This window comes from Littorina saxatilis, unplaced genomic scaffold (assembly GCF_037325665.1).
Source record: "Littorina saxatilis isolate snail1 unplaced genomic scaffold, US_GU_Lsax_2.0 scaffold_458, whole genome shotgun sequence".
In the NCBI taxonomy this organism is placed as follows: domain Eukaryota; kingdom Metazoa; phylum Mollusca; class Gastropoda; order Littorinimorpha; family Littorinidae; genus Littorina; species Littorina saxatilis.
The window spans coordinates 56928-63027 of record NW_027129575.1 but is presented as its reverse complement, the minus strand read 5'-3'; positions in this window follow the sequence as shown (position 1 = coordinate 63027).

Here is a 6100-nt window from a genome sequence, read left to right as displayed (position 1 = left end):
AAAATGAAAAGGCTGTATCAAACGTGTCCAAACGCTGTCAAACGACCGATTTATGAGTCAGCCAAGCATGGTTACACGCCCAGCCTATTTTGCACGGTAAAAAAAGAAAAAAAAAGAAGCAAAACTTAAACTTGCCGCCCGAAGCGATACATTATTCATGCATAATGCCACAGAAGAGACAGCAAGCAGTTTGAATAAAGCCCAACCGCGCGTTCGGATAGCGAAGATAACGCCACGCCATGACGGGAGAAACGATAAACGGATGTGTATGCAAGCTAGCGTGATCGAAGTTATTCCTGTGTCTGTCCCTTGTTTGTTTTGCTCTATTTTCTTCCTAACGTCACTCACTTTTCATTTTTTTTTCATTTTCATTATTTTATTGTCCCATCGCTGGGAAATTCGGGTCGCTTCCTCCCAGTGGAAAGCTAGCAGCAACGGAGTCGCGCTACCCAGGTGTCTGCGTGTTTAGGTGTATTCAGCCACCTGCACTTATGGCAGAATGACCAAGGTCTTTTACGTGCCATTGTGATGACACGGGGGTGGGACATGGCTTCCGTCTCTGGGTCTGCACATAAAGTTGACCCGTGTCCGTCCCGGCCCGAATTCGAACCTGCGACCTTCCGATCACAAGTCCAGTGCTCTACCAACTGAGCTACCGGGCCCCCTGTTCAACCTCTATACAATGTGATGTACATAACAGCCCGAGCAAGTTGCGCGCAATCCAAAACCAAACAACCAACGTGCAAAAAAGTACCTGTGCTCACGAAACCTATCTTAATATAATGTAAATAAACTACCAACAAAACGACGCTTTTACGACAAGATTAACCACCCGGAACATTTCCCGCGTATCACAAGAGCATAAAACATCATGGTACGCTACTCCGTTCAGCTCCAGAAAAGCAGATAATTATCTCGCTGCTGATATCAATTTCATATTCAGACACCCATCAAGCTAGGAGCGCCATCGCTTATGTTACGCTCACGAGTCGTGCTATAAAAAAAATAGCAATCCCTGAGAGGGGGGATATGAAAAAATATACCACTCATGAATAATTAACGCACGCACAGCTTGGTATAGACTGATATCATCGTTATAACTGCACGTTGGTGACAGGACGGTTAGATGGGCTATATTACACAAGGTGTGGCAGTGAGAGAAAAGGGATATGTGCTTATTCAAATGTCCGGCATCCTTCTCATGTTCTTGACAGCGAGACAGGGAGACAGTGAGAAGTGACGGACATTTTTCTTGCACGAAACTTGGAAGTAACTAAATGTCGAGATACGAAAGGAAAATGAGGCAACAGCTTTGCACAGAAAATAATATACCCTGCTATGGCTGTGGTAAATACTCAATTATTGCCTTTTCAGTTTCTCTGCTTTTGTTGTCGTCTTTGTTGTTGTTGTCCATGTTGGTGATGTTGTTGTTGTTTTTGTTGTTGGTGGTGGTGTTGGTGTAGTGGTTGTCGTTGTTGTCGTTGTTGTTATTGGTGGTGGTCGTGTAGTTGTTGGTGTTTTTGTATGTTTTCTTTGGTTTTACCGCCTAACCACGCTTCGTTATACCTCTGTATTTAACAGACAGGTAACATTCTTTTACCGTTGTTATACTTGCTTTACATACAACAAAGTCACACGTAAGACCCCTTCGCTACGATTAGTAGGCCTACATAACGCACTACCAACTGTAAGCAACGCTCAAGGTACATGTATCAAGGTATCCGGTCCTTTTCTTGCTCCCATGGGGTCGCCTTCACGCGGCGGGAGTGTTTCCACAGAGCTACCCCACCCCTTTACTTCTCTTCTTTTGTCTTATTTCTGCCTTACCAGTCCTTTCACCTATATTTCCTTCCAAGAAAACTCTCCCTACTATTCCCTGCAGTTTTCCAATTCTTTTCTTGTTGTCTTATTTCTACCTGACTGAATCCATCACCTTTATTTCACTTACCAAAAGTCTTCTTTTCCACATCCTTATTTCTCTTCCCCCCGCATGTTTCTCCTTTTACCCTTGTTGAGTGGTTCTTGTATAGAATATAGTCAATGTTTGTAAAGATTTTAGTCAAGCAGTATGTAAGAAATGTTTAGTCCTTTGTACTGGAAACTTGCATTCTCCCAGTAAGGTCATATATTGTACTACGTTGCAAGCCCCTGGAGCAATTTTTTTATTAGTGCTTTTGTGAACAAGAAACACTTAACAAGTGGCTCTATCCCATCTCCCCCCTTTCCCCTATCCCATCTCCCCCCTTTCCCTCGTCGCGATATAACCTTCGTGGTTGAAAACGACGTTAAACACCAAATAAAGAAAGAAGTCCTTTTCTCATCAAGCTATGGTCGGCGCGCGGTGCCAAAAACAACATCTCCGCATCAGCTACACGACGCGGGAAACAATTGGAGAAAATGAACCGTGGAGCCTTCCTGATAAGTTTTGAGTTATGGAGCGCGGTTTGGGTCACAAGTTCATTTTTCGGCTGATGTAACAGGCTGATTGGGAGGGGGAAACCCGAGCCTCACCTTTATTTCAGGTAGGTCTGGGGCTATAGGTGTGTTGTCTGTGTGTTTAAGTGAGAATGAGAGTAATGTTTGGAGAGGGAGAGAGAGTGCAAAGGTAAGTTGGTGCAAAAAGAGAGTTATCAAAGTTATTTCGAAATTCTTTATCTGAAAAAAGCAACAGTGACGTTAATATGGTCAGAAGCTCCTATCAGTTTGACAGCGTATGACATGAGATCAGAGACATAGATAGTATGTATGTCTCTGATGAGATGAGGTAGAAACTCATACCATACCAGCAAGTTCAATTGTTCGGGGAACTTTCAAATGTGTTTGTGGTTACTCTACTTTTTTTTTATTGTTGGACCGGTCAACACAACACACACACACACACACACACACACACACACAAACACACACACACGCACACACACACCCCCCCAAAACAAAAAAAACCACACACATAACCCGGCCCAACCCCCTCTCCCCATACACACACACACACACACACCACACACACACACACACACACACACACACACAGCGTCTCGGCAGTCAAAGCCAAAGGGCTGACTGTGAGATGACACAATTATGACCAGAGAACAAATAAGCCGCACGTGCTGACAAAATATTTGCCGAACAGCGACAGGAATTATGGTAGCCCTGCTCCGCCATAAATCAGAATTGCATCTCCCAGCACCGCTCAAAAAGGCATCTGTATACCGACTGTGGGACCAGTGTATGCACTGAGATTCCTTGCAAACATAAAGTTTTGTTTAAGGTCTTTCTTTATTTGGTGTTTAACGTCGGTTTCAACCACGAAGGTTATATCGCGACGGTTTGTTTAAGGTGCGATGTTATGGATGGAATGGGAATAGTGCTGAGAGAAGGGCGTGACAGAAACAAGATGGGGGAGGGGGAGGGGGGAGGGGAGGAGCGGGGGTGGGGAGATGGATTAATCATTCAAAGGTAGATGGCAGAGTAACACAAGACGAAAAAGAAGTACAAAAAGACGAAGTCTCTCTCTCTCTCTCTCTCTCTCTCTCTCTCTCTCTCTCCCTCTCTCTCTCTCTCTCTCTCTCTCTCTCTCTCTCTCTCTCTCTCTCTCTCTCTCTCTCTCTCTCTTCAGTTTAAAAAGCAAATACCGACTTGAAAACACAAACCTCCCTACAGGCGAAAGCTAATTAGACAGAAGGAAGTTAAATGCAGCAGAACAAAGACAAATGCAAGCCAACTACAAACACACACACACACACACACACACACACACACACACACACACACACACACACACACACACACACACAAACCAAACTCCCCACAGAAACAAAAACATATTCTTAATCTTGGACCGGCTCATGAACTCCTCGACGGATTAAGACTCAGATTTCTTAGCACAGACACAATTCCACATCCTTGATTTAAAATGCACTAAGGAAACCCGGATCGGCTGATGGATTCAATTGGGAGTTGGCAAGAGTCTGGAAGCTTCGTGAATAATTCATAAAGGTGACCGTGCGTGCGCAGTGTCGAGCGTCTACCAAACATAAGAGTGTTCACAAAAGTGAGAGTTCTAAGCAAACAAAATAACGGTTTGCGTAAAATCGTGTTTCTGCCACGGAAGCCTTTTACAAGAAAAAAGTCCTCTTTTTGTTAATACCATATGTTTAGTCATTTTGTTATTAGAGCATTGAATTGATCTATAGTGGATGCAATCTCTCTCTCTCTCTCTCTCTCTCTCTCTCTCTCTCTCTCTCTCTCTCTCTCTCTCTCTCTCTCTCTCTCTCTCTCTCTCTCTCCCCCTGTATCTGACTGTCCTCTGTGTCTATGTGTCTCTCTCTCTATATATATATAGTGTGTGTGTGTGTGTGTGCGTGTGTGTGTGTGTGTGTGTGTGTGTGTGTGTGTGTGTGTGTGTGTGTGTGTGTGTGTGTGTGTGTGTGTGCGTTGTGTGTGTGAGATTTCCGTACCACTGTTGCTTTAGTTATCGTTGTTGTTGTTCTTGTTTTCATTTGTTTAAATAAATATCATGCATTTACAATATTGTCCGCCACATTACTCGTTTGTTTCTAAGAGCACATTTATAAGTTTATCTTGTTGTGCTCCCCTAATTACAACTTTCGATTACGGCTTTGTATTTATGCAACTGAATAAAAAAAAACTGTTTAAAAAAAAAACGGAAAGGGATGAAGGGCGATTTGTGTACGACTAATTTGCTTGTCCAGCATTCCTGGGCGAATTACTTTATGGTACTTAGGTACGCTTTGTGTACGTATGAGTACCAATGCACGGTGTGGTTGCGAACTGGGTTTATTTCTGTGGTACTTATCACTTTCTACCCCACCTATGTTGACCAAGGTTTTTTTTGGCCGAGACCAGCTGTGCTGCAGGAGGTCACTCAGAATTGTTGTAACTGTGTAGTAACTGTGTATCAACACACTGGAATGCAGGCGTTTGATAGACGTTACAGGAAGCGACTGAAGCTAACAGTCTTATCGGATATATCCGTGCCTGTTCAGATAGAGCCATATGAGTGGGTACGGATATAATACATATATCCGTCCTTGAGAGACAATGAGTTAAGTATCGATCGCGTAACCTTTTTGGCACAAGTAAGAGTATAAAGTATGCACAACCCATTGCGAAAGTGTGTTTGTTTGTTTGTTGTCGTCGCCGAAACTATTGCTTTTCTGCTTTGCTCACATAACTTTGGCAAAAGTGAGAGTTCTAAGCAAACAAAATAACGGTTTGCGTAAGTTCGTGTTTCTGCCACGGAAGCCTTTTACAAGAAAAAAAATCCTCTTTTTTTCACAACACAGAACAAGATCGACAATTATGATACTGCTTTCTGTCAAGGGTTGATATACAGGCATGCGACCAAGGGTAGGGCGGGTGGTGGCGAGAGAGGTGAAGGGACGGGGAATGTTTACAGTGCCGTGTGCCGGGCTAAGCAGTGCCCGCCAGTGTTTAGCTCAGGCACCGTCGGCGGCAGACGCGCCTTATATTAGTTCTATGCAGGAAAATGCAGCGCGCTATTCTGGCCATCTGGCCAACTGTCGTCCTCATCTCTAAGGCAGACTGATACCAAGAGGTGTAAGTTACACCTGCCTTCAGGCTCAGGCATTTTCAAACGCTCGACTCAAGACTATAATTATACAGGATTTTAGTGAGGAATAAAGTCAGTCGTACAGCCCAGGACACCGTGACAGCCCTGTTTGCAGTATTGGAGTTAACCGGTAATTACCGGTAATTTCTAAGAAAATACCAGAAAATAATTGGCTGCCGGTATAACGTACCGGTTGATTTTTAGAACTACCGTTCTTTTCGCTGGTAAAACAACAAAACCAGTACTCTTGAGTTGGACTCTTACTGGCCTACCTTTTTTTTACTGGATAGTTTTCATCATAAAAGTTTGTGTACCAGTTTGAAAAAAATATTAGCGCCATCACTGTGTCTGATAACAACAGTCCGAGTAAAACTAATGACCGTTTGTCAAGGGAGCTAGACAGTGTTGGTCTTATCGTCTCAGTGAGTGTGAATGTGAGTGTCAGAGTGAGTGTGAGTGTGAGAGTGAGTGTGAGAGTGTGTGTGAGTGTGAGTGTGAGTGTGAGAG